The following is a 21,050-nucleotide window of genomic DNA, read 5'->3' on the forward strand; positions in this document are numbered from 1 at the left end:
TGCTCTCTACAATACTAAATACCAAGCAACTCTTTCTCTCTGTCTACCTGTTTCTCAAACCATCTTTTGCTCTTTCCTTCTCTCTTTCCCTACCGCTCCCCTCTTTCTCATCTCTCTCTCACTCCCTTCTCCCTCTTTTTCTCCCTCCTCCTCCATGCCCATTGTCTCACTTCCTCTCATTCTTTCTCCCTCCCTCCCTCTCCATCTCCCTCTCCCTCCATCTCTCTTTACTATCTCTCTGGTTCCAGACAGTTTACCTTGAAGGAGATTTCGGTTGTCATGGTGAATCCGTGTGTGATGACAGGTTCTTCTTCGGTGGTGCGTCCCTTCCAGCAGTCCAGCTCAATACAGCGACACCCTGACAGGAGGACCTGCCGGTACATCTCCACCGACGAGTTACCTGCCAGCTGGCCCGCTACACACACACACACACACACAAAACACTTAACAGATTCTTCTTTTAAAGACAGTTAACCACATTATTAATTACTTTATTTCCTTCCTACAGTGTGTCAACACGAGACATTCCCACACATCTCAAGCTCTCATTAGGCACATTGGTCATTAGAGTTACGAACAGCACTACAGTCCACAGAGCAGAGCACTTTCTCCATTAACAAAGCAATTATTTCTACATCAGCATCGTATTACCACCGCGTTGAGACAACAGTGTCAATGTGAAACGCACTCACATCTGTGTCTGTGAGTGTATGTATGTGTGTGTGTGTATGTATGTGTGTATGTGTATCACTTCAGAAGGCACCCCTGAGCTCCTCTATAAATGCAATGTCATCTCTTCCTGAGTAGCATGAAGGGACACACATACACACACACACCACGACTTCCTGGGGAAAACAGCAGCTTAAGATGCCTACATTAGAGGAAAGTTAACTTTTAAATGAGTTTCTGCCTTCAACACAGTTCTGATTGGAAGCAGATTACAGAGGGATCACTGTAAACGAATAATAAGGCCATAAAGTAATCAGTGATGACTTGTTAAAAATATCCTTGTCTCCCACAGTTGTTCAAGTAATTATTTCTCTGTAACTTCCCGAAAACGATTTCTCATCATAATTTAGTTCATTGCGTAATACAATATGACAACGTGTCAATAGGAGAATGAGATTACACAAGGAAGACGAGACGTGACAAGGGAATTAAGGATGCATTGTGTATCTTTTTCATTTTCTTGAAATTGGCTCAATGGAATACATTGTCTATAAGAACGCTACAGCTTCATCTGGGATTTAACACATCATCTCGACACTTACATCACAAGAAAGATAACTTTATTTTAAAGGGTGTTTGTTTTTTGTGGAATTGGAAAAAAGCAATAATTTGATACAGTTAAAATGTTTACAAATTAAATGCGCTGAAATGAAAGCAACTTCCAAAAATGAACACTCAAATTATAGTGATACAGTGAGGGAAAAAAGTATTTGATCCCCGGCTGATTTTGTACGTTTGCCCACTGACAAAGACATGATCAGTCTATAATTTTAATGGTTGGTTTATTTGAACAGTGAGAGACAGAATAACAACAAAATAATCCAGAAAAACGCAAGATTGTAGGTCTACAATCTTGTCCCTGACATCCTTCGAGAGCTCTTTGGTCTTGGCCATGGTGGAGAGTTTGGTATCTGATTGATTGATTGCTTCTGTGGACAGGTGTCTTTTATACAGCTAACAAACTGAGATTAGGAGCACTCCCTTTAAGAGTGTGCTCCTAATCTCAGCTCGTTACCTGTATAAAAGACACCTGGGAGCCAGAAATCTTTTTGATTGAGAAGGGGTCAAATACTTATTTCCCTCATTCAAATGCAAATCAATTTATAACATTTTTGACATCCGTTTTTCTGGATTTTGTTGTTGTTATTCTGTCTCTCACTGTTCAAATAAACCTACCATTAAAGTTATAGACTGATCATTTCTTTGTCAGTGGGCAAACATACAAAATCAGCAGGGGATCAAATACCTTTTTCCCTCACTGTATAATGCCTGATCTCGCAAACAATGTAAAGTATGTTTAGATAGGTGTAATCTAGAACCAAGTGTGTTGATTTTCAATCTGAGGGTATCCTGCTATTGACACACTTGTTGAATTATGCAAGAGAACGTGACAAAAACAGTAATTAATGAGGCAGTCTAGCCAGCCCAGGTGAGTGCAGGTAGGGTAGACAGAGCAAGTGTTTGTGGTTGCAGCCCTGTTCCACCCCTTTATGTTAATGCAGTCAAATAGACCCAGTGTATTTACGCAAATGAGGCACATATAATTTTCTTATTTATATTTTGTATTTATTTATTGTTGGTACTTTATACCCCTTTTTCTTCCCAATTGGTAGTTACAGTCTTGCCCCATCGCTGCAACTCCCATACAGACTGGGGAGAGGCGAAGGTAGAGAGCCATGCGTCCTCCGAAACACGACCCCGCCAAGCCGCACTGCTTCTTGACACACTGTTCGCTTAACCCGGAAGCCAGCCGCACCAATGTATCGGAGGAAACAGCGTACAGCTGGCGACTGAAGTCAGCGTGCATGTGCCCGGCCCGCCACAAGGAGTCGCTAGAGCGCGATGGGACAAGGACATCCCGGCTGGCCAAACCCTTCCCTAACCCGGACGACGCCATCTCATGGGTCTGATTGGATAAGTGCCTGATTTGCACAGGAGAAAAAGGAACCCCACTGGCTGAATTTGACTCACTTTGAAAGCTGTTATGAGAGAAGTCAACTGTTGAAGCGAAGGGTCAAACAACCACATATGATCATGTGTTACTTAGTAGTTATCACAGTACTAAAAATAAAGACATTTCAAAATAGGCGCCTACCTGTAAGGTATGTGTTGTGGGAGGAGTTTATGAAGTAATGAGGCAGTGGTAGGGTCATGTCTTCACTCTGGTCCAGCTTTTCTGGGGGGATGATGCTGTTCTCTTCACTACTCAGATACTTGGCAAAGCCGTCCACCGAGATCTGACCTGTGGGAACATACACAAACACACAACATGTTACAGAGGGTAGCTGGTTGGACTGTAGTAGGGCTGTCCCCCGACTAAAGAAAATCTTGGTTGACCGAAAGTAATCTGTTCTTTCCCTATGTGTTTTAATAAAATCAACTACAGTGGCTTGCGAAAGTATTCACCCCCCTTGGCATTTTTCCTATTTTGTTGCCTTACAATCTGGAATTAAAATATATTTTTTGGGGGGGTTGTATCATTTGATTTACACAACATGCCTACCACTTTGAAGATGCAAAATATTTTTTTATTGTGAAAAAAACAACAAATAAGACAACAAAACGGAAAACTTGAGCGTGCATAACTATTGATGCTGCCACCACCATGCTTCACTGTGGGGATGGTGTTCTCGGGGTGATGAGAGGTGTTGGGTTTGTGCCAGATATAGGGTTTTCCTTGATGGCCAAAAAGCTCAATTTTAGTCTCATCTGACCAGAGTACCTTCTTCCATATGTTTGGGGAGTCTCCCACATTCCTTTTGGCGAACACCAAACGTGTTTGCTTATTTTTTTCTGTAAGCAATGGCTTTTTTTCTGGCCACTCTTCCGTAAAGCCCAGCTCTGTGGAGTGTACGGCTTAAAGTGGTCCTATGGACAGATACTCCAATCTCCGGCTGTGGAGCTTTGCAGCTCCTTCAGGGTTATTTACATTTTAGTCATTTAGCAGACGCTGTTATCCAGAGCGACTTACAGTTAGTGAATGCATACATGTTTTTTGTTTTTTTCATACTGGCCCCCCGTGGGAAACGAACCCACATCCCTGCCAGCCAAACCCTCCCCTACCATGGACCAATTGTGCGCCGCCCATGGGTCTCCCGGTCGCGGCCGGCTGCGACAGAGCCTGGACTCGAACCAGGATCTCTAGTGGCACAGCTAGCACTGCGATGCAGTGCCTTAGACCACTGCACCACTCGGGAGTCATCTTTGTCCTCTTTGTTGCCTCTCTGATTAATACCCTCCTTGCCTGGTCCGTGAGTTTTGGTGGGCGGCCCTCTCTTGGAAGGTTTGTTGTGGTGCCATATTCTTTCCATTTTTTAATCATGGATTTAATAGTGCTCCGTGGGATGTTCAAAGTTTTGGATATTTTTTTATAACCCAACTCTGATCTGTACTTCTCCACAACTTTGTCCATGACCTTTTTTGGAGAGCTCCTTGGTCTTCACGGTGCCGCTTGCTTGGTGGTGCCCCTTGCTTGGTGGTGTTGCAGACTTTGGGGCCTTTCAGAACAGGTGTATATATACTGAGATCATGTGACAGATCATGTGATGTATGAAAAAGTATGAGCTTTGTATGCACTCACTAACTGTAAGTCGCTCTGGATAAGAGCGTCTGCTAAATTACTAAAATGTAAATGTGAAATGTAAATGTGACACTTAGATTTCACACAGGTGGACTTTATTTAACTAATTATGTGACTTCTTCTGAATTTCTAACGATCTGCGTGCCAGTTATGGTTTTCATATGCAAATTTTCGTGAAACAGTTTAATTAAATCTATAATAACGTCTTCATATCTCCAAATCATTGTCATGTGGTTAATCAAAATTCTATCCAAATCTAAATGAAAATGACACAAACCTAAAAAGTAACTTCTATTGCCATTGCCAACTATGTAAAAGTAGCCTACATAAAGCCAACAAATAACAACATTGCAGCCTGCAGGTAGAAAATATCCTGATAAAAATAAATATCCTATAAATCACATTGGCTACACATGGCCTGTCTGCAACAAACTTGAAACATTGTGTCAACTATTAACTTGGGTACGGCTGAAGCTTGAGCTAGCGAACTTGCAACATTGTATAAAATATTCTGGGCCCTCAGAGTTTCCCGCGTCAGTGAGCTCGGGACAGATACAGCAGTAGCCTATTTGCACAAGGGATAAGAAGCAGTGCTTGACTTGGGCAGCTCACCGGAGCTGAGTACCGGCACCTAAAATGTTCTACTGCTCGAGCTCCTGTTCCTCTTATAGAATCAAAAGTATTGTGGAGATCCTGCACCTAAATATAAACAGTACCAGCACCCAAAATGAGTACCGGAACCTATTTCAGTCCAAGTCAAGCACTGATAAGAAGTAATCAGGTTGGCCTATTTTATGACGTTTCGACTGAATCAGAACATTACATTTTTCCCTTTCACGTTGAGTGGCTATCGAAAGGGAGAGAGCTGGAAAGAATTTTCAATTACATTGAGGAACTATTGTAATTCTCAATGGATGTGAAAACAGACTTGTTTGCTTGCTGTTTGAGGTAAAGAAAACATTACTTTGAGAAGCTCCACAGGTCATTAGTGGTGGTGTATTAAGCAATCAGAAATACTATCAAATCCCCAAATGGGCACATTTATATGCCTACATTTGCGCGCAGGCCAGGTAGCCTATTGGCCTACTTCTATGCGTGCGCGTCCTTACTCAACATTGACAGGAGCGCTCCAAACAAAAGACAATGACTAAATTGAAACTTGTAAATGGAATGAAATAAACCAAAACTTGTTTCTCACAAGTGTAGCATAGGTTGTGCACTCTGCAAACAATGTGACTACTCCGACAATGATAAAGGGAAGACTGGAATAATAATATTGAATGCATTAACAGAAATGACCGTAACCAAAGTAACAAACATGGTAGATTAGAAATTATAGGAATTAACGGTAAATGTACTACTGGTGATATATGTAATGGAGAATTGATAAGACACTAACACTCAAACACAAACAATTCACACAATGAAGTTATGAAACAATGAATGTGCACAAATTGGCGGGAGAGAGCGCATTCTGGAGAGAGAAGTGCATTGTGCATCTGGGAGCATGGTCAATCTGACGTCTGCATTGGCCATGCATCATTTACTGTGATACGGCCTCAGCAGAAGTCAGAGCATTCATACTTCTTGTGCTTCGCGGAGCAGTGCAGAGCTGTTGTCAAGGAAGTGAGTCTGTGTTTTCTACAGGATGTACCACCGCCCCCACCTACCGTCAACCAATCATGTAAATGTGGAGCTATACAGAGCCCTCCGCATTGTTACAAAATTTGGGAGGCGCATGGCGATGCGGTATGGAGCTCGATTTGGCCTTTGCATGCCTCTGGAATTGCCTCCGATCCACATTTTCGGATCAAGCATAAATCGGCTTTTAGTCTAGGCCTCCGCAATGGATTAGTTCACTGAGATGGGCGCAAATATATATATATATATATATATATATATATATATATATATATTTGTTACTGCTCGACTTAAACAATCTCGGTCGACCAACAGCCTAAAGACCAAACAATCGACCAGTCGACTAATTGGGGTCAGCCCTAGACTGTAGCTGCTTTAGTTTACCCTCACTACTCAAATACCTGGCGAAGCCCTCCACCCACGTCTGACCTGCAGGATGACAAGATGAGTAGAACAACAGAGATTACAGTCAGAGTAGAGTTACTGGAAGACAACCTGTTAAAGCCAGGGTAAAGATTAATATCCATGTTGTCAGTTTTGTAGGGGGTGGTTGGAGCTAAACCCTTTAGAGTTGAAACCCAGTCCTGCAGTAGAGTCTGTTCATCTCCAGAGCTGCTGCTAACAGAAGCAGACAGGCTGTAACCTGCTGATTGATCACTAGTGTAACCTGGTGGGAAATGTTTTACCATTGACATTATCAGCCATCGACACATTCCCTCATTCAATCAGTGTGTGTCACAGGAGGCTGTTGAGGGGAGGCCAGGTAGCCTATAGGACTTACTCAACATTGACAGGAGCGCTCCAAACAAAAGACAAAGACTAAATTGACACAGCTTGTAAATGGAATGAAATAAACCAAAACGTGTTTCTCACAAGTGTAGCATAGGTTGTGCACTCTGCAAACAATGTGACTACTCCGACAATGATAACGGGAAGACTGGAATAATAGTTCCCGCTCAGCCCAGTCAAAGCTATTCGCTGCTCTGGCACCCCAATGGTGGAACAAGCTCCACCACGACGCCAAGACAGCAGAGTCACTGACCACCTTCCGGAGACACTTGCAACCCTACCTCTTTAAGGAATACCTGGAATAGTATAACAGTAATCCTTCTACACCCCCCCCCCCCTCCCCCAGTGGTGGTTGTCCCACTGGCTATCCTAAGTTGAATGCACCAATTTGTAAGTCGCTCTGGATAAGAGCGTCTGCTAAATGACTTAAATGTAAATGTAATCCGGTGCATGAAGCTGAATGGTGCTGAATAAAAGCTGCATTTGAAACTTCATACATTCCAGCTCTCCTGACGGACATGCTCCCTTTAAATCATACACATCACTTGCACACACACGTACACACACTCACACAGACACACACACACACACACACACACACTAAACCAACATCCTTTGATAAATGATCTCTATAGCGGGGTATCCTTGGAAATAAACGCTAACACAAGCAGCCAATTAGCCTCTCTCAACCGCACAGGCACACAGAACTAACGACTGTCACACGCGCACACACACAGGCGCACACACATGCACGTGCACACGCGTATCTCCCTCTGTGATAAAAATCCCCCTGTTATACAGCTGAAAAGCTCAGGTGTATGACTAAAACATCCCCCCCCCCCCCATCACTCCCAACTACCAATACAAGCACAAATGAAATAGCAACATACTGTACACAAAAGCAAACATGCTTGGGGCTTTAATGCATTAGCTCGCTAACATGCTCATATTCTAACTGAAGCTAACTACCCTCCTTGCTCCTATATTGCATGCTAATTAATGCAGCTCTGCCCTCTGCAGACTTCCACGGCTAATTAACAGTGTTCTCTCTGTGACATCGGAGCTAGCCGGATCCCTGGGGAGACCACAGAGGACAGCTTTAAACTCGTACAGACTTCACCTCTGCAGGGACACTGGGGAGGGTAAGCTGATCCTAGATCTGTGGCTGTAGGGCACCTTCTACCTAACCTGTGGCTTGGGACAGTGGGGACTTTTATCATAACCACGACACGGTGACCAACTGTGACTGTTGTGTGGAAGTCTGGCTGGTTTCTAAGAAACAAATTAGCCCTGTTGTGCGTTAATGAGAGTGTATAAAAGCCTTGTATAATCTCTTCTACCAGCCCTGTGTCTGAGAGTAACAAACGTCTGAATGCTTTCCCTATGGTCAAATAAAACGGTTAAAACACTGTAAAAACATGCCAATATTAGGTAGACTCCCCTCTTTAGGACTGGACCTCAGGCCCTGTTACTTCTCCTGTCCTACTCCCCTCAGGCCCTGTTACTTCTCCTGTCCTACTCCCCTCAGGCCCTGTTACTTCTCCTGTCCTACTCCCCTCAGGCCCTGTTACTTCTCCTGTCCTACTCCCCTCAGGCCCTGTTACTTCTCCTGTCCTACTCCCCTCAGGCCCTGTTACTTCTCCTGTCCTACTCCCCTCAGGCCCTGTTACTTCTCCTGTCCTACTCCCCTCAGGCCCTGTTACTTCTCCTGTCCTACTCCCCTCAGGCCCTGTTACTTCTCCTGTCCTACTCCCCTCAGGCCCTGTTACTTCTCCTGTCCTACTCCCCTCAGGCCCTGTTACTTCTCCTGTCCTACTCCCCTCAGGCCCTGTTACTTCTCCTGTCCTACTCCCCTCAGGCCCTGTTACTTTTCCTGTCCTACTCCCCTCAGGCCCTGTTACTTCTCCTGTCCTACTCCCCTCAGGCCCTGTTACTCGGATCTGGGAAGAGTGCATGTGTGTGTGTAACCATGTGGCTGTCTTCAGAGCAGATGGCAGTCCTTCCTCTGCCCCAGGCTATATAAATACTGCAGAGGGAAATCTGGCATTCAGACTGGGAAGGGCAGAGAGAGGAATGTGAGTGTGCGGGCGTGTGTGTGCGTGTGTATGGAAGGGCACACTGAGTCGTGTGCCAGGGATGAACTGGGGGGAAGCAAACTGATGGTGTCATGTTCTTGAAGGAATATACAGTATCTCACAAAAGTGAGTACACCCCTCACATTTTTGTTAATATTTGAGTATATATTTTCATGTGACAACACTGAAGAAATTACACTTTGCTACAATGTAAAGTAGTGAGTGTACAGCTTGTATAACAGTGTACATTTGCTGTCCCCTCAAAATAACTCAACACACAGCCATTAATGTCTAAACCGCTGGCAACAAAAGTGAGTACACCCCTAAGTGAAAATGTCCAAATTGGGCCCAATTAGCCATTTTCCCTCCCCGGTGTCATGTGACTCGTTAGTGTTACAAGGTCTCAGGTGTGAATGGGGACCAGGTGTGTTAAATTTGGTGTCATCACTCTCACACTCCCTCATACTGGTCACTGGAAGTTCAACATGGCACCTCATGGCAAAGAACTCTCTGAGGATCTGAAAAAAAGAATTGTTGCTCTACATAAAGATGGCCTGGGTTATAAGAAGATTGCCAAGACCCTGAAACTGAGCTGCAGCACGGTGGCCAAGACCATACAGCGGTTTAACAGGACAGGTTCCACTCAGAACAGGCCTCGCCATGGTCGACCAAAGAAGTTGAGTGCACGTGCTCAGCGTCATATCCAGAGGTTGTCTTTGGGAAATAGACGTATGAGTGCTGCCAGCATTGCTGCAGAGGTTGAAGGGGTGGAGGGTCAGCCTGTCAGTGCTCAGACCATACGCCGCACACTGCATCAAATTGGTCTGCATGGCTGTCGTCCCAGAAGGAAGCCTCTTCTAAAGATGATGCACAAGAAAGCCCGCAAACAGTTTGCTGAAGACAAGCAGACCACAGGACATGGATTACTGGAACCATGTCCTGTGGTCTGATGAGACCAAGATAAGCTTATTTGGTTCAGATGGTGTCAAGCGTGTGTGGCGGCAACCAGGTGAGGAGTACAAAGACAAGTGTGTCTTGCCTACAGTCAAGCATGGTGGTGGGAGTGTCATGGTCTGGGGCTGCATGAGTGCTGCCGGCACTGGGGAGCTACAGTTCATTGAGGGAACCATGAATGCCAACATGTACTGTGACATACTGAAGCAGAGCATGATCCCCTCCCTTCAGAGACTGGGCCGCAGGGCAGTATTCCAACATGATAACGACCCCAAACACACCTCCAAGACGACCACTGCCTTGCTAAAGAAGCTGAGGGTAAAGGTGATGGACTGGCCAAGCATGTCTCCAGACCTAAACCCTATTGAGCATCTGTGGGGCATCCTCAAACGGAAGGTGGAGGAGTGCAAGGTCTCTAACATCCACCAGCTCTGTGATGTCGTCATGGAGGAGTGGAAGAGGACTCCAGTGGCAACCTGTGAAGCTCTGGTGAACTCCATGCCCAAGAGGGTTAAGGCAGTGCTGGAAAATGATGGTGGCCACACAAAATATTGACACTTTGGCCCCAATTTGGACATTTACACTTAGGGATGTGCTCACTTTTGTTGCCAGCGGTTTAGACATTAATGGCTGTGTGTTGTGTTATTTTGAGGGGACAGCAAATTTACACTGTTATACAAGCTGTACACTCACTACTTTACATTGTAGCAAAGTGTCATTTCTTCAGTGTTGTCACATGAAAAGATATACTCAAATATTAACCAAAATGTGAGGGGTGTACTCACTTTTTTGAGATGCTGTATAGTGTACTCTGTTCGGTCAATTTGAAAGCAAGAAACAGATACAAATTGGCCTCGGAAATATTGCAGAAGTGAAATACGGTTGACCTGTTGCCTGTTTGACCATCTAAAAACTTAAAAGCAGCACCTTGGTGACAGAAAAACACAGACCCATACTAAGCCACAACTCCGTGGTCATAGAAAATCACAGGCTCATTTTGAGACACAGCACCACGACACTGAAGCTTCTGGCTCCCAGAACAGTTTCTTTCCACTTGTGTCTCCTGTCCCTGGCTGCCTCCCAAATGGCACCCTATTCCCTATACAGTGGGGAAAAAAAGTATTTAGTCAGCCACCAATTGTGCAAGTTCTCTGAGAGAGGCCTGTAATTTTCATCATAGGTACACGTCAACTATGACAGACAAAAGGAGATTTTTTTTCTCCAGAAAATCACATTGTAGGATTTTTTATGAATTTATTTGCAAATTATGGTTGAAAATAAGTATTTGGTCAATAACAAAAGTTTCTCAATACTTTGTTATATACCCTTTGTTGGCAATGACACAAGTCAAACGTTTTCTGTAAGTCTTCACAAGGTTTTCACACACTGTTGCTGGTATTTTGGCCCATTCCTCCATGTAGATCTCCTCTAGAGCAGTGATGTTTTGGGGCTGTCGCTGGGCAACACGGACTTTCAACTCCCTCCAAAGATTTTCTATGGGGTTGAGATCTGGAGACTGGCTAGGCCACTCCAGGACCTTGAAATGCTTCTTACAAAGCCACTCCTTCGTTGCCCGGGCGGTGTGTTTGGGATCATTGTCATGCTGAAAGACCCAGCCACGTTTCATCTTCAATGCCCTTGCTGATGGAAGGAAGTTTTCACTCAAAATCTCACGATACATGGCCCCATTCATTCTTTCCTTTACACAGATCAGTCGTCCTGGTCCCTTTGCAGAAAAACAGCCCCAAAGCATGATGTTTCCACCCCCATGCTTCACAGTAGGTATGGTGTTCTTTGGATGCAACTCAGCATTCTTTGTCCTCCAAACACGACGAGTTGAGTTTTTACCAAAAAGTTCTATTTTGGTTTCATCTGACCATATGACATTCTCCCAATCCTCTTCTGGATCATCCAAATGCACTCTAGCAAACTTCAGACGGGCCTGGACATGTACTGGCTTAAGCAGGGGGACACGTCTGGCACTGCAGGATTTGAGTCCCTGGCGGCGTAGTGTGTTACTGATGGTAGGCTTTGTTACTTTGGTCCCAGCTCTCTGCAGGTCATTCACTAGGTCCCCCCGTGTGGTTCTGGGATTTTTGCTCACCGTTCTTGTGATCATTTTGACCCCACGGGGTGAGATCTTGCGTGGAGCCCCAGATCGAGGGAGATTATCAGTGGTCTTGTATGTCTTCCATTTCCTAATAATTGCTCCCACAGTTGATTTCTTCAAACCAAGCTGCTTACCTATTGCAGATTCAGTCTTCCCAGCCTGGTGCAGTTCTACAATTTTGTTTCTGGTGTCCTTTGACAGCTCTTTGGTCTTGGCCATAGTGGAGTTTGGAGTGTGACTGTTTTGAGGTTGTGGACAGGTGTCTTTTATACTGATAACAAGTTCAAACAGGTGCCATTAATACAGGTAACGAGTGGAGGACAGAGGAGCCTCTTAAAGAAGAAGTTACAGGTCTGTGAGAGCCAGAAATCTTGCTTGTTTGTAGGTGACCAAATACTTATTTTCCACCATAATTTGCAAATAAATTCATGAAAAATCCTACAATGTGATTTTCAGGATTTTTTTTTCTCAATTTGTCTGTCATAGTTGACGTGTACCTATGATGAAAATTACAGGCCTCTCTCATCTTTTTAAGTGGGAGAACTTGCACAATTGGTGGCTGACTAAAGACTTTTTTTTCCCCACTGTAGTGCACTGCTTTTGACCAGGGACCATAAGGGAAATATGGTGCCATTTGGGACTCCTCCCCACCCCTCCGTCTAAAGCAGGCATCACTCCTCACTCCTCACTGTCTGACTGTCTAGAGACTCTTAGTTGAACCAGCAGGACACCATGTGTACGTTCTGGCACACTGGTGTGATTCGGGACTTGGAAAGGATAGCATAAATATGACTGAGGAACTAAATAGGTAGATCCTAACTGTAACCACAGAGCTCTAAGCCAGATAACCAGGGGGTGTAATAGATTTATAATAACATGGTAATAAAAGGTTATTAACTCATTATAAAGAGGTTATAATGGTTCTAATAACGACCTGTATAATAACATTGTTTTAAAATCAGTACTGTCAGTAGTCGGTGTGACTGTTGTGCTAAATGAGGGGAAACTAAGTGTGACTGTTCTGCTAAATGAGGTGAAACTGAGTGTGAATGTTCTGCTAAATGAGGGGAAACTGAGTGTGACTGTTCTACTAAATGAGGGGAAACTGAAAGTGACCGTTCAGCTAAATGAGGTGAAACTGAGTATGACTGTTCTGCTAAATGAGGGGAAACTGAGTGTGACTGTTCTGCTAAATGAGGGGAAACTGAGTGTGACTATTCTGCTAAATGAGGGGAAACTGAGTGTGATTGTTCTACTAAATGAGGGAAAACTGAGTGTGACTGTTCTGCTAAATGAGGGGAAACTGAGTGTGACTATTCTGCTAAATGAGGGGAAACTGAGTGTGATTGTTCTACTAAATGAGGGGAAACTGAGTGTGACTGTATGATAGACACAGTGTGTGTGCATGTGTGTATGACACCAGTCTAGGCGTGACAGGTAGACAGACAGGTTTCTCTACCAGTGAGCACTGCTGCTCTCCAGCTGCTTGTTCTAGAAAGTAATCCCCAGACACACACACATCACAGACACACACACTCACAGACACACACACACACACACACTGTCTGACAGCAAAATAAAGAAGCTAATGTATGAGGGAAGAATGAAGTGTAGAGCAAGTCTGTACGTGAGAGAGAGTTTGTGTTTTTAGAACTGTATGTCAGTGCGTGTGTAGCCCTTCCCTGCCAGCCCACTAGGTGTCCTCTTTGTTGGCGCCTTGGACACGATGCGGCTGAGCGGTTTCTATGGTAACTCCCCTGCCAAACTCACCTCCGGGGAAGGGGGGTGAATGTGTACTCTCAAAACACCAGAGTTCTTCTAAAACAATGAATGTGTGTGTGTGTGTGTGTGCATGTGTGTGTGTGTGTGTGACTCATACTAACCTTTCTGCACCAGCATTTCGTTGAGTTCGTACTTGTCCACCAGGCTCTGAACCTGTTCAGGTTTGAGAGGAGGGTAGAGGATCTCGTTGAGACGAGGGTCTCTCTGTCGGATGTTTATAAAGTCAGTCAGCTGCTCCACTGTCAGGTAGGGTTTGCTTTTTGCTCCACTAGACACAGGAGAGGAGAGAGAGAGGGAGGAGATCAGAGGAGAGGAGAAAGGGAGAGAGGGATGAGAGGGAGGAGAGAGGGAGGAGAAGCAGGGAACAAGATATGAGAGAAGATAATTGCATAGAAAGAGAATGAAAGAGGGAAAGAGATAAGGAAAGGGAGGATCAAATGTGTCAATTATGAGATCTGATTAAAAATCCTTTCATATCCCTGTCTCTACCAGAACATATCGAATGCATAGCTCTCTTCCTTCCCACCCTCTCTGTCCCTCCCCTCTCTCTCTTTCTCTCTCTCTCTCTCTTTCTCTCTGTCACGCTCTCTGTCTCTCTCCCTCTCTCCCTCTCTCTCTCTCTGTCCCTCTCTCTCTCTCTCTCTCTCTCTATCTCTCTGTCTCTCTCTCTCTCGCTCTCTCTCGTGTCCTATCACTTCTGTCTAATTAAAATGTGTAAGTATGATTTAAATTTGCGTTGGTTGCTCTGGCGTAAAGCCAGAACCTTTATAATGCTAAAGTTTAGCTTAAGTACTATGCTTGATAGTTCTGGGTAGCTCTGAGTGACAGTTGTCTTACACTTCAGAGAAGATATTGTCTATTTCTGGTCGAGGACAGATATTGGTGAGGAACACTTTGTAGATCTCTGGAGTGAAGTCTTCTTGCGGAATAGAATCACTCTGGAGAGAGAAAGAGAGAAAAATCACAGAGAAAAAAGTAACAGATGCCCGGTCAATATACGGACAACTTACAGGACAGTCAAAATGACACCAGAATGTCTAACAGGGTTCCAACTCAGGAAGTACATTTACATTGACTGAACTGAAATGGAATTGACCCCATCATTCTGAAGGCCAGGCAGCGGGTGGCAGGTGGCCTAGCTGTTAGAGAGTTGGGCCAGTAATCGAAAGGTCACTGGTTTGAATACCCGAGCTGACAAGGTGTAAAATCTGTCGATGTGCCCTTGAGCAAGGCACTTAACCCTAATTTGCTCCAGAGGCAAATAACTACTATGGCTGACCCTGTAAAACAACACATTTCACTGCACCTATGCAGTGTATGTGACAATAAAACATATTTTTTATTTTATTATTTTTTGTGAGGTTAGCAGCGCTAATGTTATGTTTTAATTAATAGTACAAAGCAACACAACAAATCCCAGCAGACCTTCAAACAGCCATACATCTCTCCCCCCCTGCAGCTAATTATCAACACTCTGGGTTAATGTGTGTGTGTGTTTGTATGTGTGTGTATGTTTGCATGCGTACATTGGCGTGTGTGTGTGTGCGTGCGTACATTGGCGTATATGTGTGTGTGTGTGTGTGTGTGTACATTGGCGTGTGTGTGTGTTACTAATTGCTTGCTATTCCTTGCAGACAGTGTTCTTTTACTGTGACAAACAGCACATTAGTAGAAGTACAGAGAATACAGAGGCTTTTCCCCTGTGACATCTGGCTGGGGGAAACAACTTCTGTCATCACACACAGACAGACACAGGCATACGTGCGCATGCACGTACACACACACAAACGCGCACTCTCTCTCTCTCTCTCTCTCTCATGATGGGAAGTCATGTGAATGACTATAAAGGATGAATCCAAACCAATTACATTCCCTGAATAGCAATTATGATCAGATCTGCTGTTGTATGGAACGTTACTGTGTGGATGAATGATAGAGAGAGAGAGAGAGAGAGAGAGAGTGTCACGATCGTCGAAGGAGGAGGACCAAGGCGCAGCGTGGAATGCGAACATATTTATTTAAATAATGATCACACGAACAAAACAACAAACGATAACGTGACGTCCTTGGTTACATACACAAACCAACACGGAACAAGAAACCACACCAAATGAATGCCAAACGGCTACCTAAGTATGGCTCCCAATCAGAGATAACGAGCTACAGCCGTCTCTGATTGGGAGCCACCCTGGCCAACATAGAAATACAAAACTAGACTATCACCCTAGCACACAAAACACAAAGAAACAACACACCCTGGCTCAACATAACAGAGTCCCAGAGCCAGGGCGTGACAGTACCCCCCCCCAAAGGCGCGGACTGCGACCGCGCCAAACATAAACCGAACAGGGGAGGGCATTCCTCCTCGGAGGCGGTTCCGGCTCCGGGCTTGACCCCCACCCTCCAACCAACCCCCCAAAGCGCCCCTGGTCCGGTCTGGCCCTGCTGGCCGGAGATGGACTGAACACTGGTGGAGCGGATTGCTCTAGCTCCGGAGTGGAGCAGCTGACCGGTGCCGGACCAGGCACCGGTGGAACAGGCACGGGCTGTGCTGGACTGATGACGCGCACCACAGGCTTGGTGCGGGGAGCAGGGACGGGCCGGACCGGGCTGACGACGCGCACCATTGGCTTGGTGCGGGGAGCAGGGACGGGCCGAACCGGGCTGACGAAGCGCACCACTGGTTTGGTGCGGGGAGCAGGAACAGGCCGGACCGGGCTGACGACGCGCACCATTGGCTTGGTGCGGGGAGCAGGAACAGGCCGGACCGGGCTGACGACGCGCACCATTGGCTTGGTGCGGGGAGCAGGGACGGGCCGAACCGGGCTAACGAAGCGCACCACTGGCTTGGTGCGGGGAGCAGGAACAGGCCGGACCGGGCTGACGACGCGCACCATTGGCTTGGTGCGGGGAGCAGGGACGGGCCGAACCGGGCTGGGGACACACACCACTGGCCCTACGCGGGGATCAGGAACGGGCCGGACCGGACTGGTAACACACCCCAGTACCTCTCGCCGTGCCTCTACACTTTCCTCCCCTTTTGTGACCAGTGGCCCCCGTAACCTGGCGGCCTCCTCTACTAACCGCTCTATCGCGGCCTCCTGCTGCCCCGTCGTCCACGGCGTGAGCCCCCCCCCTAAAAAATGTCTGGGAGTCTCTCCTCCCCGTGGACCAGGCCTCCATAGTTCTCGCCCAACTCTCGCTCTTCTGCTTCCAACTCCAGCCTCTCTCCTCCTCACACGGCTTGACCCAGTCGAGGTGGAACAGGAGAACCGCTAGAGATTCCCCTGGCGATGGCTCCTGGACACGCTGCTTGGTCCAGTTTTGGTGGTTTCTTCTGTCACGATCGTCGAAGGAGGAGGACCAAGGCGCAGCGTGGAATGCGAACATATTTATTTAAATAATGATCACACGAACAAAACAAAAAACGAAAACGTGACGTCCTTGGTTACATACACAAACCAACACGGAACAAGAAACCACACCAAATGAATGCCAAACGGCTACCTAAGTATGGCTCCCAATCAGAGATAACGAGCTACAGCCGTCTCTGATTGGGAGCCACCCTGGCCAACATAGAAATACAAAACTAGACTATCATCCTAGCACACAAAACACAAAGAAACAACACACCCTGGCTCAACATAACAGAGTCCCAGAGCCAGGGCGTGAGAGAGAGAGAGAGAGAGAGAGAGAGAGAGAGAGAGAGAGAGGTTGATAGCTTGAGAATTTTAAAAAGATAGCATATAAATGATGAATGGAGATGAACAGACCTGGAAACAGGGATAGATCGGCAGAGGAAGAGTGATAAAATGATAGAGAGAGCTTCTTACCCGTCCAGAAGGGAGGTTGCAGTTCTCCAGAGCTGTCTCCACTCGTTTCCTGTCTGCTGAGAACATCCTGAAGATACTGACGAAACAACGGTTACATCATCACACACACACACACACACACCTCAGGAACATTGATACAGCATCAAACACTCTATACAGCAGGGATCATCAACTAGATTCAGCCGCGGGCCGGAACATAATTACAAGTAATTTGTAGACTGCAAATTGACCGCAAGAAGCCTAAACAGATATAATATTTGACTAAAAGAATAATTACAAACCTTTCTTACATTTGTATACAATCACATGTGCCTCTCTATTATGCGTGGGAATCCTTGGGAACAGATTCCCAAAATTAAAATCACTTGGAGCTGATTTCCTGGTGTTTTTACAGTCGTACAAGTCCAACAATGAAAATAGACAAATGTACAAATGTAAAAAAAAAAATCTGAAAACTTGGGGGGCCAAATAAAACCACCTGCAGGCCAAATTGGACCCGCGGGCCGCCAGTTGGGGAACCTCTGCAGAACCATTCATACAGGCAGCATTACACATCATACACATACCAGAGAAGCATTATTAACAACATCATAGACAATGGAGAATCTTTTCATATAGCCTTACACACATTGGAGAAGCATTAATACAACATCATATACACCCTTTTATTCAGCCTCACACAAACCCCAGAACCATCCATATAATGTCACACACACCACAGAACCATCCATATGTTACACACACCACAGAACCATCAATAACCCAGCAGATAAAGGCATCCATTCATTATCTATAATACCCAGAGAAATATGTCAAGCCAACTTCCTGATTCTACTTCCTTCTTGCGGCAAATAGAGTAAAAAGTAGAGCCATTAAATGTTAATGTTTGACTTTCCTCCTCCGTAATCTTTGTGTGGAGAGGTGTGGCGGTGATGATCCATAAGCCCATACATCTTTATTAGGATTGAAAGTCAAGCTGACATAAGACTGCATTGTGCTTAACCATGAAGCTAATACCCTAAAAATATTAGCTGCAAGATGTCTCTCTGCTATTCTACTCTCTCTCTCTCTCTCTCTCTCTCTGTCTCTCTCTCTCTCTCTCTCTCTCTCTCTCTCTCTCTCTCTCTCTCACACTCTCACTCTATCTCAGTTTCTCTCTCTCCCTCTCTCTACCCTCTCTCTCCCACACACACACCCCTCTCTCTCCCTGTTGACACTCAGTGTTTGCCATTATAGTTCTGAGTGAGGTTATCACAGGGGCTTTCCACTGCTTTCCACTACACTACTAGTCTGGGGTGATCGTGCTCAGAGTTCCCTGCTGACTACTGTCTCCACTCAGACTGAGCAGATAGACAGAGAGGAGGAGTAGAGATGGAGGGAGAGATAGAAGAGGGAGAGGAGAGACGGATGGAGAGAGAGATGGAGGGAGCACTGCACCCATCTCCACTAAGACACAGCAAGGACAGACAGACAGACACAGACAGACAGATGTGCCCTCCAAAGGAGGAGAGAGGGATAGAGGAGATGATACTGTAGGTAGACAGAGAGACACAAAGTGAGAGCGGGGTAAAGGGAGCAAGATATAAAGGAAGAGAGATGGAGATAGGGTTGATCTGTCTCCTCATATCTTCAGAGAGAGTGAGAGTGAGAAAGAGAGAGAGAGAGAGAGAGAGAGAGAGCGAGAGAGAGAGAGAGAGAGCGAGAGAGAGAAAGAGAGAAAAAGAGAGAAAAAGCAAAAGAGAGAGAGAGACTTACTTCTTGACAGGGATGCATCCCTCAGAGTTGAGCTGTAGCTTCAGTCGTGTGTATCTGTAGGATAGAGGACATGACAGATTAGATATGGGCCTTTAAATAAATAATGGGGCCAATGTGTGAAATTGGGATCAACATTTCAAAATGGTTTGAAACAAAAATAAAAACGATTTTTATCCAGTTCCACATGTGTACTTAGAGGAATATATGCAAATTGACCCATAACTCCACCTATACAACAACATAGGCCTAGGACGATACATCCTTTAAGCATGGTTCATAAAGACATTAACAAGTCGAATTCAAGGACTTTTAGGGACTTTTTCAGGCAATTAATTGTAATTTTTTAAGGACCTCAATATTATACAATTGTATAATTTATATAATTGTACATATAGGGCCTAACATAGAACCAACCCCCCCAAAAAGCAAAAAGTGTCCAAAAAGTAGGCCATTACCATTTTAAGAATAATGCATTTTTTTAGGCCTTGCCAATGCATTGATATTCAAATTATGAGTACATTCTAAAATCTGTGAGAATAATGTAGACTTGCCTGACTAAATACATTTCATGCATGCCTGCCGATCTTTCTGTAGCCTATGTGGCCAACGCAGGCACACATAATAAAGTCATGAATAGCAGTACCATTAATCTCACCATCTATATTTTTATAATGAGAAAGCGAACAAAAAACAGGTTTCTTTTGTAATGGAAGGATTTGTATGCAAAGCCAAGTTGAAGCCAGCATTAGATATTGTGGTCCTTATAATAACCGCAACAGAGTAACGCAACACCCTTCAACTTCAACTGAGGTGGCGGGAAGCAAACGAAAGTGGCCACATCTCTCACAAAAACGGATCAAAAATGAAATCACGGATAATTATAAGGGAGCAGGAGAACTTATAAATTGGATACAATAATTACAAGGACTTTGCAAGCAACAAATTGAGGACATTTCTGATTTTCAAGGTAGGCCTATTTCAGTAGTTGAATTTCTGAGCTCCAATTCAAGTTCAAGTAGGCTACTTCAAGCCCCTTGTATTGTTTAAAATTGCAGGTATAACCAAAATGTATTTGTCATTTTATTTCATTACCATACCATATTGTGAAGAAGCCCACTAGGTTATGTAATTTGTTGGGGATTTGTGTGCCCATGAAAACTGTTTTCACCCCATAACATAAGGAGACACAAAATGTTACGTAGTTACACTGCATTTCTGAGATCTCTATACAAAAACCTGTCCGACAGCTAGATCCAGGATTCTTACAGGATTCAAGTTCAATGTCTAATTTAATTGATTAATGTTTAATATATGATATAACAACAGTTTACACTGCCATAAATGCAAGGACAGAAAAGTCATGTTTTATGTCACACAATATAATTGGACAAATCCGTCAAGACACCAACCATGAGAAAAATCAACTTGTGAATTTTATTGAATATAGCTATGATCCCCCCTTATATCTTAATGTAATGACATGAAGAATATTGGCAGATTATTATCAATGATTTATCGACAGCTGTAACAAGCTGTCCAGCGTAGGTAGTCCTCCCCGGTACCCTTGTTTATAGAAAGATCCATATACAGTACGTTATAAAAAGAATGTGAGTGTGTGTGTGGTGAGTGTATGTGTGGAACACAGTGAGTGATTGCATAGGTCTGTGTGTTTACATTTTACCGAGCTGCACTCCACTAATCAGAGGAAGCGATGTGTTGGCGGTGTAGCCAGTCACAGATCTCTGTGTGCCATATATAGTCTGGAGACTCTCTCTCTCTCTCTCTCTCTCTCTCTCTCTCTC

General features: G+C 44.9%; 1 pseudogene across 1 annotated transcript in view; it reads right to left on the bottom strand.

Annotated features, from left to right (window-relative positions):
* The window catches only part of LOC311106766 (1-phosphatidylinositol 4,5-bisphosphate phosphodiesterase beta-1-like), a 78,260-nt pseudogene that overhangs the window by 49,939 nt on the left and 7,271 nt on the right, over window positions 1-21,050 (bottom strand). The window contains exons 2-7 of the transcript in view: window positions 19,249-19,302; window positions 17,494-17,569; window positions 14,498-14,598; window positions 13,762-13,928; window positions 2,825-2,971; window positions 258-415 (exon numbers count right to left, since the gene is read on the bottom strand). The product of the transcript in view is annotated as a 1-phosphatidylinositol 4,5-bisphosphate phosphodiesterase beta-1-like (transcript). The remainder of the gene's footprint in view (window positions 1-257; window positions 416-2,824; window positions 2,972-13,761; window positions 13,929-14,497; window positions 14,599-17,493; window positions 17,570-19,248; window positions 19,303-21,050) is intronic.

Source organism: Coregonus lavaretus (assembly GCF_964263955.1).
Source record: "Coregonus lavaretus genome assembly, chromosome: 31".
NCBI lineage: Eukaryota > Metazoa > Chordata > Actinopteri > Salmoniformes > Salmonidae > Coregonus > Coregonus lavaretus.